We start from the raw sequence: 17220 nt of genomic DNA, 5'->3' as shown, positions 1-17220 counted from the left end.
ATAACATATAATGGCCAATACAACTCTGGTATGGCACTCTCGGCACTCTAAATGAAATGTCTGTACTTACTAGATTTCAGGACAAGTTACACTTACCACAGAGAGAGAGAGAGAGAGAGAGAGAGAGAGAGAGGTTACACTAAAAATATTTCAAATCAATGGTCTATATCAATAATGCCAAATTTTTCATTTACATCTTGATTATATACCAATTTCTTTTTAAATAAAAATTAATCATTCCCATCGAAAAATTCATAACACGGCTTCTAACACTATAAATAAGGTCATTCTAATCAATTCAATCATATGAGAAAGAGAGAAAGAGATAAAGAGAAGCACGAAGAAAGAACAGAGACAAAAAACAATGATGAACAACCAGGTTCTGTAAAAATTAAGAATTATGCTATTGTTATTTTTAGAATTGAAATATGTTCTTGCTAAAATAGATTCAAAGAGAAGCTAGAAATTCAATTTAGAATAAATAATAAACAATTTTTCTTTTCTTTTTTTTGTAAATACCGCTTAAAAACACAAACCGATCTGATCCGGCTTTTGACTGAAGGTTTTTTACCTTTTTTTGTGGTCAAATCGAGACGGCGAGTTGCAATTGGAGTTGGAACTCGGAACCTTAACTTGTGAGATGTTGAACATTGTTGGAGTTGTAGAAGAGAGGGGAAACTATATGTTTTTTATGTTTTCAGATGAACATTATAGGAGGAGAGAGAGGAGGAACTAGCCAAATGTTTTCAAAGTTGACAACGGAGGAGGAACGGTTTTTGTTTGGTTGAATCGAGACTAAATAGATAGGCTTTGGTTAGAAACTTAAATGTAAGAGAGAATAGCCAGGAAAAGAGGCTTTGATATTTTTCTTCGTTGTTGTGCTTGTTTTTTTAGGTCTCTCAAAATAAATAACGTATGGCCTGTTTGGAAGTTTAAAAAAAGAGGGGGAGTAGAGTAGAGGAAAGGAGAGTAATTCAATTACCTTATTTGGAAGTTTTTTAAGGAAGGAGGGGGAGGAGTTTGAAGGGGTTTGGAGGGGTTTCAACCACCTCTAACCCCTTATTTTTAATTCCCCCAAATTGGAGAGATTTGGAGGGAGAGTAGAGTAGATAAATTATTAACTAGATAAATTTCCCAATTTACCATTTCTAAATTAATAATAGACCAATGTTACAAGTCCATTTTTAAATAGGGGTAAATTTGTCTATTTTAATCATTTTCTCTCATCTCCATCCTAATTTTTAAAACATCCAAATAAGGGGAATGGCTAATTACTCCCTTCACCTTTACTAATTTTAAATATATCCAAACAAGGTGGAAGGGAACCATTCCCCTCTACTCTCCTCCCCACTACTCTCCTTCCCTCTACTCCTCTCTACTCTCCTCCCTCTCTAAACTTCCAAACAGGCCAGTAGTATCAAACTTTCAAAATAACATTACTTATCAAAAAAAAAAATTCAAAATAACATTGAAAATAAGTTATTCAGGAAAAAAAATGAAAATAAGATTTTGTTTTCCCTTAAAAAAAAATAATTTTCTTTTAAAATATAGAATACTAAAAATAATTTATTTTATATTAATTCAAAATAATTTTAAAAATAATTTTTTTTTTTTTAAACTTGAGGTAATAGGTTTATGCAACAAAAAATGTTGTTGTAACAAACTCTAAATATTTTAATTACAACTTTGAATCAATGATAGGGAAAAATGCTCTGACACCTCCTAAACTTTAAGGTAGTGGCTAAAAGACCCCTTGAACTTTTATTTACGCCAATTTACTCAATAAACTTTGCATATCAGCCAAATCAAGACCTCTGTTAATTAGCTGTTAACAAACTAACGGTCAAACCCATGTGAGAGTCACGTGAACTTTAAAAAAAAAAATTATCCTATGAATTTGAAAACCGATTGAAATTGAAGAGAAATCTAAGTCTGACCATGAGAGAACAGAGAGACAGTGGAACCAGATCCACTGCAGTTCTTTGATCTTCTTCAGCCTTGAATGAGCTATTAACCACAAACCAATACGATTAATTAAGAATAGAAATTGCACAAAAGAACACCAATGATTGTGAAGCCTTAGCCAACCTTTGTCTTCTTCTTCTTGAGAGAGCAAAATTTGCCTACGAAAATCATTGCTTGCACTTCACACAGTGTCCACTTAGAGATTCTGTAAGTTTGGGGAGTCTATAACTGTGAGGGTCCGAGGAATAAAAGCCTTCATAGATAGGTCGGTTAAGGTCTTTCATATAATATTTAAATAGGTTTATGAGCTTGTTTAATTTGTTTCATAAAAAATCACTTAGGGATCCACATATACCAAACCAAAGAATGAGATTGGCACAATGATTTGAAAAACAGAGAGTAGGAGGAAAAAAAAAAAAAAACCACAATGGTGGTTGGCTATTAGAGAGAAGATGTCACGGACTCATGGTGGGTCTGGTTACACCATCTTTCTCTTCCTATCTTCTCTCTTTCTCGATCAGACATAGATTCAGGGAATTAGATTTTTTGTTTTTTAAAGTTCACGTGACTCTCACATGGGTTTGAACGTTAGTTTGTTAATAGCTAATTAACAGAGGTCTTGATTTGGCTAATATGCAAAGTTTATAGGGTAAATTGGCTGAAATAAAAGTTTAGGGGGTCTTTTGGCCACTACCTTAAAGTCCAGGGGGTGTCATGGCATTTTTCCCTCAATGATATATACGTTGTTGCAATAAACAATTTACTACTTCAAATATTTTGTAATAATAAGCTATTACTTCACGAATCTTATTGCAATAGATTTGTAAATAATTGACAAAAATAATTCAAATAATTCAGGTTAATTTATTGCAATGATATATTCATTGTAGTAGATAATTATTTCATGTTTGTCATTGCAATAAGTTGTAAAAAAATTGTTATCAAGTTATTACAATGATATTTTCATTGCAGCTTCATACTTGTCATTGCAAAAAATTATAAAATAATTGATACCAAGTTATTGTAATGATATTTTTACAGCAATAAGCTATCACTTTGAAATTTTCGTTGCAATAGATTACAAAAATAATTGATATCAAGTTATTACAATGATTTCTCAAATCTTCCTAATGCAGTAGGATATTAAAACCTCTATTGTAATTTGCAACTGATAATTATAAGTTATTGCAATAATTTACCCATTTTTTTGTATTTCACTTTATATGGTCCACCAATTGTGATATGCCATATTTCTAAAAAAATTTCTATTTAATATTTTGGTTATTTTATAAGGAAAGTAAAGATAATAAATGGCAACTTGTGATTGGTAAAATATGATGTGGAACACAAAAAGTGGGATAAATGATTTTGTATTCATAACCTAGGACTTGCAAATAGTTTGACTTAGGGTTGTAAACGTGTCAAGCAAAGTATTAAAAGTTCAAACATGTTCATTTAATTTTATTTCAAACACAAACCGAGCTCAAGCTCATATCAAAACAAAATTTTATGTTCAAGCTTGGTTCAATTTTTTTTGTTGACCATTTCCGAACTTCTTCATGAGCTATTTGATTAACTTAATCTCTTCCCATATATAGCAAAATCATAACTAAAAAAATAAAAATAAAAAACTTAACATTCTTGCCGAATTCATAACACGCTCCACTTCTTAAATCCCTACAAACACTATAAATAACTAGTCATTCATAATCAATCATATTTTTCCCACTAAGCACCACTTAGACTAAGAACTTAGAGAGAAAGAGAAACAAGACCTAGAGAGAGAAAGAGAAGCACGACCTAGAGAGACAATGCTTCAAAGAGCAAAAAGCAAGACAGAGCAAGGACGATTCAAACCTGGGCAACTTTCAAGTTCGGAAAAAAATTTTGAAAATTAATTTTAAGCATGCTATTGCTATTTTTTAGAATCAGATTCAAAGAGAAAATAATGAGCTATGTTATTGCTATTTTTTAGATTCAAAGACAAGCTATTGCTATTATTTTTTTCATTAAGAGTAATTAAATTTAGAAAAATAGATAAATAATAAACTTTTTTTTTCTTTTTTTTTTTGGTAAATGTGGCTTAAAAACGGATCAGATTGGATCATATCACAATCAATCCGATCAAGTTTGTAACCGAAGATTTTTTAGCTATTTTTACGGTCAAATTGTGACGATGAGGTGCGATTCGCTCCGGATCAGATTTGGAACCCTATCTTCTCCGATTGATAGTGAGATGTCTGAACATTGTTGGAGTTGGAGTAGAGAGAAGGAATTGTTGATATTTTGATGTTTTCAGCTGAAAATCATTGAAGAAGGAATCGACCAAAGATGTTTGGATGTAACAAGTTGTGGCTCTAGAAATTTTTTTTAGGATGGTCACTAAGAAATTTAAATTATACAAAAAAAAAATAAAGAAATAACTTGAATATATCAACATCACCAAAAAAAGAAAAAAACACGCAAATACATGACCCCATTATTTCTCTTGGTACCTTTTTTAAGGAAAAATAAAATTAAGGATTATTTTAATGTGATTGGTTAAACGAATTACAAATTTGAATGATTAGAGATTTTTTTTTATTATTTTTGTTTTTGAATAGGCATTTTGTTGAATAATTTTCTTACTTGTTGTTGTTTGGTCTAATCTGGTTTTTATTTTGGTTATTTTTGTTGTTATTTGGACTCATTTTTATTGTTGTTATTTAAGTTTTTTTTTTTTTAGGGATTAAAGATTATGTTTGAAGGACCAAAATTATTTTTGGAGTAATGCTATGTTTACAACATTTTCACAACAAATCTTATGCGACGATATGTTATTGATGGGTTAAAAAGTGAGGTCAATATTTGACCAAAAATAAAATTATTAACAACTTATCACATTACTCTTATTTTTATTGAATATAAATTCTTGTGATTCTCAAATCAGGGTGTTCAACATTTTTTTAGGATGGTCAAAATAGTTTAGTTTAGTTGAATGTGTGTGTGTATGTGTGTGTGTTTGCAAGTATATTTATACATTTTTTTGCAAGTTATGACCACTCTAACTTAGACATTGAGTCGCCCCAGACAACGTTGGAGGAGAGAGAGACTGGTTTTTATTCAGTTAGAATCAAGAGAGATGTTTGGATGCAACAATGTTGGAGGAGAGAGAAGGAATGGTTTTTTTTCAGTTAGAATCAAGAGAGATGTTTGGATGTAACAATGTTGGAGGAGAGAGGAGGTACATGCTTTTGTTTGGTTAGAATCGAGAGAGAATAGATAGGCATAAGATAGGCTTCTCAAAAATAAATACCGTACATTGTTTCAGAAAAAAAATAAAAAAATAAATAAGAGTCCATTTGGTACATGTGTTTAAACAACAGTTTTCAATTTTTTTGGAAATACGTGTGGGTGAAAAAGTATGTAGAAATACGTGTAATGTTGTTTAAAAACTGAAAACATGTGTTTAAACACATATACCAAACGGGCCCTAAGTTTTTGTTTTACCATAAAAAAAACATTGAAAATAACTTTCTTTTGAAATATAGAATATTGAAAATATTTTATTTTATATTAATTAAAAATAAATTTGATTGAAAATATAGAATTAGAATATAGCCAAGTTATATTGATTCAATTATTTAGATTTCATAGTCAAAAGACTCAAAACAGTTAAAGGTTGTTTGGATTTGCTGTTTCCATAACTCATGACTCTGTTTCCATCACCCATAACTCAAAAATGATGAAACTCACGGCTGGAAAATGTATTTGATTTTTGTTTCCATCACTTAATTATCTGATTTTTGAGTGATGAGTTATGAAAACTGAAAACACATTTTAGATGTTTTCAGTTTCCAAAACTCAGTTTTCAATAGTATTTTCGTAATAAACCCACAACTTTTCAAATGTTTAGCTTCAATGTTGGACTTTTTTGGTTTTTTTTTTTTTTTTTTTTTTTGAAACAAAGTAATGGCAAAACTGAATAATGAGTGCCAAACGGATGGGATTGGGAAAATTGAGATATTTTAAGTGATGAGTGACGAGTGACGAAAATTGAATGAAGAGGGATAAGTGATAAAAAAAATAATAAATAATTAAATAAATAAAAACACCAAACAGCCCCCATATGACGTATTGATCAAGTTAAACTTAAAGCCCTTTTTTTAATAAATTTTATTCATTTTGTAATGATTCAGGCGACGACTGAATCGGACTCAGACATTGCTTCTTGTGTATGCCATCTTGATTTGATGGTAGATTTTTTTTTTTTTTTTTTTTTGAGAAGCTGGACTCAGTGCGATTTTTTTCAGTAAACTCTTTTAGTTTTGTAAGTAGGGACTAATTATAAGTCAGGTTTACGATTGATATAAAAAAAAATGTGCAGGAAAAAAATTGATAATTGCACCTAAAATGATTACAAACCTCCACTACCACCAATTAGTTGTTGCAGACAATTGTATGAGAATCATTCTTGGTGTGAAAGATACAAATCTTTTGAAAAGCTTAACTTCAAAGTTCAAACTCCCACAAATCTTGACACAACAAAATGGCTAAATGAAGTGGCCTTTGGTTAAATCTAATCAATGAAGCATTTGAAAAGTTCCCTTTAGGTAAGCTTTCATGTTTAAAAAGAGCAAGTACATAATAACTCTACAGTTACATGTCAAGTACACTAATTTTGGATCAATTTCGTGCTGTAGTTTAGAGCATCCCTTAGCATTGATAGACATAACCTCCAAAATAGCTTTGTTCCCAATCTTCCAAATAGCTCATAAGATTGCTGCAAAAATGAAAGAAAAATCAGGAAATTTTTTAGCCAAAGCTTACATGTTAGATAACCTGTTAATAATCTAAAGTAGCTTGTTAAAAAAAATTCTATATATTACTTTCGTTTTTATGTGTTCTAATAAATACTATTGTTTCCTCAAAAAAAATATAGAGATGTTTATTCCATATCGGTTGTGTGCGTTAGAGTTACAGTTCTTATAACTCTAGACTACTACTACAAATGTTACCATTTTGTAATGGTACTCTAGTTATGATGGTTTTTAAACCAATACCGTTTAACGAACCGTAAAATGAAAATGTTCAAGGTTTTTGAGGTTCGACCGAAGTCGGATCGAAGTCGAACTGCGATGATGTCATAATTAATTTAATAATTAATTAATATGAAAATAAATAAAATAATTATGCAAATTTTAACAATCTTAACAAAAACAGTATTTAAAGATGTTAAAAATATATCTTGATTAAAGATTAAAATATATTTCTCATAATTTACTACAAAGATTAATAAACATCCTCTAATTATTTAAGATATTCTATTAAATTTGTAATTTACTAATATAATTAGCCAAAACTAATGTATTTAAAGTTTATATAATTCATTCGTAGCACAGAGTTGAAACTATAAATAACATTACACGTATTATATTTATATACATTCAAAGGCCTTCAAAAAGTAAAGTTTATTTCATTATATATATATATATATATATATATATATATATTAAAGTTTGAAATTGTGGCAGGTATTCAACTAAGAGTCTAAAACACGTTTCTCAAAACTAAAAAACATGTCAAAGTAAAATGAAAACAGGTGTGTGGCTATGGAATTTTTTTGTTTAAAAAATATAAAAGATCTCATCTCTATCTCATCCCCACACAATAAGAAACACAAACACATTGGATCTTTTCTCAACTTGTCTTTCTCCCCTTCTTTCTGTGTCTGTTTCTTTTCTCTTTTTTTGAGAATCTCACCTCTCAATCTCTCATACAACAAGTAGATCATAGCTCACGTCTCTTCCTCTTTCGGCTTTCTTCCTAAGCAAACTGATCTATCAATGGTAGATCTAACATCTATCTAAGGTTTGAGCTTTTGGCAGCAATGAACAAGCCCAGCCATTGGCCATTTTAAGTGAAGATTTTTTTGGGAGGAACCATGAGAACCATGAGGTTCAACCCCGGTTCGAATGGTTCCTAACTTTTTGGTAAACGGTTTTAGTGGTTAAAAGAATCGTGATAGTGAGGGGTTCGAGGTTAATTAGGTCAGACCGTATGGTCCAATCCAAGTCTAAAAACCTTGCTAATTTTTTTTTTTGAGAGATAATTACAACATGCTACTAACCCTACAGCTCGAACCCTTTCCCCCCAACACACCTAAGCACTTTGTGCATGGAGAGGTGTCAATTTAATTACAATGCCTTTGGCCCTTACTAGTTATGTAATGTAGCTTGTTTAAAAAACTCTATATATTACTTTCGTGTTTGTGTGTTCTAATAAATACTACAAAACAATCTAAAGTCTTTATTAGGGGTGTCAAATTGGTGAATTTGGTTGGGTTTGGGGTGCCCATAATTGGGTTGGCTATATTAAACCCATTTACCCATTTATTACCCATTTAACTAACTACTTCGAACTCTAACCCAACCCAACCTAGTTATTATGGGTAAACCCCAACCCACTCAATTACCCAATAATCAAAATTATCAAAATGCCCCTAAAACTTGACAATGACCAAAGTACTCATAAAATCATTTAAATTTACCAAAATACCTCTTAAACTTAAAAAAGACCAAATAGGCTCAAAAATCACTAAAATTGACCAAAATACCCCCCGAAACCTAAAAAATGACTAAAATACCCCTGAAACTAAAAGAAAATGACCAAAATACCACCTAAACCTAAAAAATGACCGAAATATCCCTGAAACTTAAAAATTGACCAAAATACCCTTGAAATCTAAAAATGACCAAGGCCAAAAACCCATTTTAGTCCCTACATTTTCACGTGATTTCCACTTTAGTCCCTAACTTTTTTTTTCCACTACTTTTATTCTCTATCCTGGAAAATGCATCTCGTTTTTGTCCCTGCTGTTACATCAGAGACGGAAATTGCACATGTGGCAAACGGCATAAGTTAAAAATATTAAAATAATGTCCACAAGTCTCCATGTCAGCATCTAAATTTTAAAAAAAAATTAATTTATTAATTTTAACTAAATAAAAAAATATTAAAAACAGAATTAAAAAACCAAAAATCACATGAATTGAGATCTAAGTGTGTCTTGAAAAATAACAACAAGAATACAAACCCAGATCTAAGAACACAAACTCAGAAATTTAAAAAAAAATAAATAAAACTAATATAGTAACATATACAATTATAGTCGCTGGAATCCTATAATGTATTAACCTATCCCATATAATTAGAATATTAAAATAAAACAAAACAAAGCAATGGAGAATGGAGAAGTCACCATCATTGTACAAACTAAAGCAATCGTCGTATTGAGAAGTGGGAACTCTTTTATCTCTCTACGCGAGCATTTGGCTGCCTGAGTCTACCTTCATGGTTAACTATAGCAACTACAAGGGTTGATTTTGAAGGAAATGTTTCATCCATGTCTTCTTCTTCTTCTTCTTCTAATGATACTAATTCTGATATGAATTTGGGGTTTGGAGAGAGGGCTTTCTCTGCCACTAGCGCCGCTGCCATCTCCGCTATCCTCGTTAACCCTCTTGATATCGCCAAGGTGGAACAATATATATTTACATATATATGCTTTACAATCCACTTTCTTATGTAGATTTTTGTTGCTGCAACATTTCTTATATATAGGTTTATGGGTTTGTTGGAAATTGGATTGTTTGTTGGAAATTGGATTGTTTGTTGGAAATTGGATTGTTTATTGGGCTCATGGGTTTGATTTGCTGGAGAATTCGGTGTTGATTGATTTTTTTTTTTTTTTAATTTCTGGGTTTATGATCTTAGATCTGGGTTTGTGTTCTTGTAAAAGACACACTTAGATTTCAATTCATGTGATTTTTGGTTTTTAATTATGTTTTTAATATTTTTTTATTTACTTAAAATTAATAAATTTTTTTTTTTAATTTAGATGCTGATATGGAGACTTGTGAACATTATTTTAATATTTTTAACTTATGTCGTTTGCCGCATGTGTAATTTCCGTCTCTAATGTAATGGCAGGGACAAAAACGAAACGCTTTTTCCAAGATAGGGAGTAAAAGTGGTGGGGAAAAAAAAAAGTTAGAGACTAAAGTGGAAATCGCATGAAAATGTAGGGACTAAAATGAGTTTTTCGCCAATAACCAAAATACCCTTGAAACGTAAAAAAAAAAAAATTTAGAAACCTAAAAAATGACCGAAATACCCCCAAAACCTAAAAATGACCGAAATACCCCAAAAACCTAAAAATTAACCAAAATACCCCCTAAACCTAAAAAATAACCAAAATACCCCCAAAACCTAAAAAAATTGCCAAAATAACCCCGAAGCCTAAAAATTGACTAAAATAACCCTAAAACCTAAAAATGACCAAAATACTCCCGAAACTTAAAAAAGACCAAAATACCACTTGTAGGTACTCAAGAATTCTTGGCTTTGGCTTTGGCTTTTTGGCTTGATTGCCTTGCCTTGCCTTGCCTTGAATTCTTTTTGTCCCACATTGGAACCAAACTAGTGATACTCTTTCTCATTGGTTCATGCCTTATAAGGTAGAAGGAGGGAAGTCATCTTTCCAATGTGGGACAAAAAGAATTCAAGGCAAGGCAATCAAGCCAAAAAGCCAAAGCCAAAGCCAAGAATTCTTGAGTACCTACACCACCTAAACCCAAAAAATGACCAAAAAAAATGACCAAAATAACCCATAAACCTAAAAATGACTAAAATACCCTCAAAACCTTAAAAAAAAAAATGACCAAAAAATTGTCAAACCTATAAAATGATGAAAATAGCCCTAAACCTTTAAAATGACCCAAAACCTATAAAATGACCACAAATAACCTGAAACCTCTAAAATTACCAAAAATACCTTGAGACCTCTAAAACAACCAAAATAGCTCTAAACCTCTAAAATGACCAAAATACTCTTCAAAATTTCTAAAATGAGCAAAATACCACTAATCCTATTAGATGAACAAAATACACCTGAAGCATCTAAAATTACCAAAATAGGGGTTTGGAGTATTTTAGATGTTTTGACAGTTTTTTCGTCAAATTAAAGGTTCTAAGAGTATTTTAGTCATTTTTGTAGGTTTCAAGGGAATGTCACTAATTTTTTAGGTTTTAGGGGTGTCATTAATTTTTAGATTTTAAGGCTATTTCGGTAATTTTCTATGTTTTGCATGTCTTTTAATCATTTTTTAAGTTTTGGGATATTTTTAGTCATTCTTTAGGTTTCAGGGGTATTTTAGTCATTTTTAGGTTTAGGAGGTATTTTGGTCCTTTTTTTTATGTTTAGGGAGTATTTTGGTCATTTTTTGTTTTTAGGGGAGATTTTGGTCATTTTTTAGGTTTAGGATGTATTTTTATCGTCTTTTAGGTTTAAGGGGCAATTTTGTCATTTTATAGGTTTCAAAGTATTTTAGTCATTTTTTAGGTTTCGGGGATATTTTGGTTTTTTTTAGGTTTAGGAGTTATTTTGGCGATATTTAGGTTTCGGGGGTATTTCAGTCATTTTAGGTTTTAAGGGTATTTCGATCATTTTTTAGGTTTAGGGGGTATTTTGGTCAATTTTTAGATTTATGGGGTAATTTGGTCATTTTTAGGTTTAGGGGGTATTTCGGTCATTTTTAGGTTTAGGGGGGTATTTCGGTCATTTTAGGTATAAGGGGTATTTTGGTCATTTTTCAGGTTTAGGATGTATTTTAGTCAATTTTTAGGTTTCGGGATTATTTTGGCCATTTTTAGGTTTCAAAGGTATTTCAGTCATTTTTAGGTTTAAGGGGGTATTTTGGTAATTTTTTAGGTTTAGGGGTATTTTGGTCATTTTCTAGGTTTTAGAGGTGTTTCGGTCATTTTTTAGGTTTCTGGAGTATTTTGGTAATTCTTAGGTTTAGGGAGGCATTCAGTCATTTTTTAGGTTTCAGGGTATTTTTGTAATTTTTAGGTTAATGAGGTATTTTGGTCTTTTTTTTAAGTTTTAGGGGTATTTTGGTCATTTTTAGGTTTATAGAGTATTTTGGTCAATTTTTAGGTTTAGGGGGTATTTTGGTCAATTTTTAGGTTTCGAGGGTATTTGTTGGGGTTTATACCCTAAAATCCAATCTATTGGCATATCATAAATAATTAAATTGTTTAATTATATTAGACTATTTATAAGTGAACTAATGGGACATTATCTTAGTCAATGAGATGCATAGTATGTGATTTAGTCATAGAAGATATAAGTCACAAGTTCTTTGTAAACTCAGAATTTTAGTTCATAGTTGGTGATGAAATTTGGCATTTCATCTACGAAGACTATAACATATCAACTAAGATGATTTGTCTTGATCATGGAAGTGGAGACTTCTAATTGATATGTTAATATGTTTTAAGAGTTAAGACATATTGAATCGAATCGCTGTGGGATTTATTATTCTCCTAACGACTGTCAAATGAATAATAAATCTCGTAACTTTTATTTACATCAACTCTAAATCCTGAGAGAATAATGAACCTGGTCATAAGGTATAGGTTGTTTTGATATATCAGCAGTGAGATCTAAAGTCATGATCAAAACCTCAATATTAGGCAGCCGCATTTAATGTTGATGGAAGATATATTTTCAAGATGGAATTCATAATCTCTTATCAGAAATATAAAATATTCACTTGAGATAAGTTTAATGAGTTTTGTTATTCAGAATGTTGGGCCCAACCACTTTAGTAAGAAGTTACTAAAGTATATATTTATGAAATTGAATTTCATAAATATATGATGAATAACTTAAAGGATTAAACCGGGTACTCAAGGATTAAGATGTAGTAATCTTCAAAGTGGCAGTCAATATTCATAACTTTGTATTACTACGAATATTTTAATGAAGGAGTTGCATGTATAATAAAGTCTTGGGATATAATTTATTAATAAGGCCTAGAGTAAAATTATATTCATATAGTGGTATTGAATATAATTAATCATAACTTTGGACTTATCAAGTGTTGACAGAAAAGCCTAAGACCCATTGGATTTAGAGTCTTATTTGTTCCCTTTTGGTCTCACTCTAAGTCACATACTAAAACCCAATTGGAATGACCCAAAAGACTAGCCCAATTAGATAATCAATTATATATATGTAAGGGGAGAAACATACAAAATTTTAATAAGGTTTTTATTAAGATCATATAAGAGAATTCTAATAAGAGTTTTCAAAAAGAATGAAATGATGTGTATGTGAGTGTAAGCCACTCTTTTATTCTCCCCTTGGAAACTAATTGAGAGATCGCACTTCTTGGGCATTAAATGGAATTGGAGTGAAGATTAAAAGTGTTCCCAATTACTTCTAATATTTTGTTTTGAATTTCATCGCACCAAGGTACGCTTTCTTGTTTGTAAATTCTGAAACTTATATAATACATGTTATCAATTGCGAATGAAGTAGATCCGTTAATTTTCCGTTGCATATGTTTTGTATACGATACAAACATGTATTTTTTCCAACAGTATTTTGGTCATTCTTTAGGTTTAGGGGTATTTTGGTCAATTTTTAGGTTTTGGGGGGTATTTGGTAATTTTCAAGTTTAGGGGGCATCTTGGTCATTTTTTAAGTTTCGGGGTATTTTGGTAATTTTTAGGTTTAAGGGGTTATTTTGGTCATTTTTAGGTTTAGGGGGTATTTTGGTCATTTTTTAGGTTTAGGGGCCATTTTAGATTTTTTTTAGTGGTTTTGGGGTATTTTTGAGTTTGGTGATTTGTAAAAATGATACTTGGATCATAATTGGGTATAATTGGATACCTAGTTAAAACCCAATAAACATTAATATTAATTGGGTTTAATTAGATTAATACTCATTTAACCCAATTTATAATTGGATGGGTTTGGGTTTCATTTAAGTGGGTGGATTTGGGTGAGCAAATGGGTTTGGGTTGATTTTGCCACCCTAGTGGCCGACAAGGAGCTTCCAGACATAGAGAAGTTGACAAGAAGCTTTCAAATACAAACCCACAACCATAGATTCAGTCGATTCTTGAGTTTAAATCTTTTTTCTTTCTTACTCTTCTTGGTGTTTAGATCCTTCCAATTTTTGATTTAATTCACTCCAATATCTCAAAAATATAAAACAAAGCTTGTTAAAACCCTTTTTTTTTTCCTTTTTTTCTTAATGCTCTATGTAAAGATAATGTTTAGTAAATTGATAGACACATTGTATTTATATTCTACTATTCAACCAAATTGCATGAAATGGTCATTCCAACTTCATGTTGAGTGTCTTTCATGTAAAAGCAACCCATCATGCTAATCAAATAAGTTGTCATGACTTATGATAATGCCACCTCTCAAATTTGGCTACATACCATGGTGGAGCCAGAAATTTTCTCAAAGGGGCTAAGCCAAATGTGTCATTATAATATTATATTTTGATAGCTAAGGATGGTAATGAGGAAGGGCATGGCCGAATGATGAGATCTTCACCCTTACCCTGCATGGTTTTATCTTACCCTATCCTCGCCCAACCCCGTATGACTAGGAAAACTTCCTTACCCCATCCTTGCTCCTTGAGGGCCAGTAGGCCCCGCCCTGTAAAATTATATTTTGTGTTAATTTGCCCTACAACTTTTACAATTTTTTTTAATAAAACCTATTTCATTAATATAAATATATTTGAAATTACAACTAAATTTATCCAATCAAATCAAACTAATTTTTAGTGAGAACTGAATAATATTATACAAGTGTTTAACAAGACAATATCACAATAAAACAAACTAGTATTTATTTACTTGTTTAAATATTAGGGATTTAGGGTATGAAAGATTTACAATTATATCACTTATCGATGCTAGTCGGGGCAAGGATGGGGTTGGCGAGGCTAAAATATCTAAACTCATCTTTGCCCAAGGACGGAGCCATTCTTTGGCTTTGGGGGGCAGTGGCCTCCCCTAAAATTTGGGAAAAAAATTATTAGTATATAAGCCCAAGAAAACCCAAGAAAATAAGCCCCCTAACAAAATCAACAACAAGGCAGTTACAAAATTTAGCCTAATCTACCAATTTTATCAAAAAAAAAAATAAAAATCCCAGCCCTTAAAAATTTCTAAAACAAAACTATTATGTGAATTTAAATTTTTGATCCTTCCATCAAATTCCCAAAAAGAAAAAAAAAAAAAAAAAAAACCCTAAATGAGAGAGACGCTGAAGTACAGCACAACTTGGCAGCAGATTAAGCACACTTCTAGCACAACACATATGACAAAGCTGCACTTCAACCTCTAAATCTGGTATCTCTATCTCTCTCTCACTTGAGCAAGAGATCTCTATCTTTTCACTTTCTCAATTCCCTTATACTATCTAAAATAGAGAAAAGAGGGGCAGAGAGCTTAGTGCCTCTATCTTTCTCTCTTTATCTATTTCAATAATGACTCATGTTGTGCAGTGAGTCAGTACATTGAAAGATATTATCTCTACAATAAAAATAAAAAACCAATGGATCAAATGGGTCCAAAATTACAGTTTGGATAAAAAATTTCACCTACGTTCCTACAACTATTTAAGTATAGCAATAAATACATGAGGCAGGACCCAAATATGTTAGTGGGTGATTATTATTATTATTATTATATGTTTATATAAATTGAATTTGTTTTAGCCACAAATGATGCAAAATGGATAAATGGTATGGTTAATAATTGTGTTTTTGTCTTTGTTGACAGTTTGTTAATACTAATTGAAATTTCATAACTTTTTCAAATTTTTTTTCTTGAAATTTCATAATAATTTTCTTTTTATACTACGACCCCCCCAAACTTAGGATCCTAGCTCCGTCCTTGTCTTTGCCCTACCCCGTTGCCCATCACTGCCCCACCACCTATTTGGGGCAAGGGAAACCCACGCAGAGTGGAGAAAAATTACCTTCACGGTGGTATCTTTAACTCTCTTAGTATAAATGTGTATGACTTTATTTTTAGAAAACAACAAAAATCTTTTACTAAAAAGATTCACCTCAATATTTTTATAAAATTATGCTTTAAATGTTCCTAAAATTAACGACTTATATATGACAAAAAATTTCAATATCAAAAGGAAAATAATTGAGACAATAATAAATTAAAGAGCATTTATAATTTTTTTTTTAAATGAAGGGAGGTCATTTCCTAAAGCAGACTGTTATTTATACAATAATTTTCGACCTAAAACTCACTCAAAATTTTAAATTTTAAACATTAAAATGGAGGGGGAGAGGCATAAAGAGGGCCTTGGCCCCTAGCCACCCATACCTCTGCCCTTGGTCACATAATCTATACAAAATCATTATCATTTACGTACCACCTAACCACTCTTGGCTACGCAAGTCATGACCTAAGCAACTCACATTGAATGGAAAAATTTGCTAAATAGTATAATTTTTGGAAAAAAAATTGCTAAAAAGCACATGATTGATCAGATTGCCATAATGCTTGGAACTCAAGTTTAGGAAACTCGATTTTCACTTGGAACTCGAGTTTGACAAACTCGAGTTCTAAAAAACATGCTACATAACTAAATAAGTTTGACCTGGTACTTTTTTCCTAAATATTTCAAAAAATTATTTTATTTGCCCCACATTGAACCAACATGCTACACACTTACCCAATCCAATCTTGCTTTGCACAACTCTACCAACTTACCCAATTAACATATAAGTTTAGAGGGTTGTTTTGATAGTTAAGGGGTTAAGTATAAATCAATGTGAAAGATTAGGGTGAAAATGTATAATTTATGCTAAGGGTGACCTATAATTTAGGTGTTTAAAATATATTATTTTTTTATTTGGTTAGATTATTTAAATTTTTATAATTAATATAAAAAAATTTAAATATATATTTGGAATCAAATATAAAGATATTTTAGAACATACAAACAAAAAAAAAAAAAAAAAACCACTAAAAAAGGTTTTTCATATTTGGTTGGAAGAATAGCACCAAAAAGTGGTAGTGGGCAGGAAATGGAAGAATCTTTTGAAATGTCGGTAGATTTTGAATTTTAGTGGAAGATCCAGCTTTTTAATAGCATAAACAAATGCAGAATAAGAAGAACGGAAGGAATCGTTGAAAAAATTATATATATATATATATACTACGCCTATCTGCCACTGCCAGCTAGGCAGCTTGCCTCACTGTCACTTGCCATCTCACATAATTAATATATTCGCAACATTCGCCCCCGTTACTTTCTCCTGCCCTAAACGGCGCCGTTTTTCTCTCCCTACCTGTCTTAAATTTAAATTTAAAAATTAAAATTAAAAATAAAAAAATCTATAAAGTTGCCGTTTCAAAAGTTCTCGTATTGGG

This window comes from Quercus lobata, chromosome 1, assembly GCF_001633185.2.
Source record: "Quercus lobata isolate SW786 chromosome 1, ValleyOak3.0 Primary Assembly, whole genome shotgun sequence".
Taxonomy (NCBI): domain Eukaryota; kingdom Viridiplantae; phylum Streptophyta; class Magnoliopsida; order Fagales; family Fagaceae; genus Quercus; species Quercus lobata.
The sequence above is the reverse complement of the archived record's forward strand: the minus strand, read 5'-3'. Positions refer to the sequence as shown.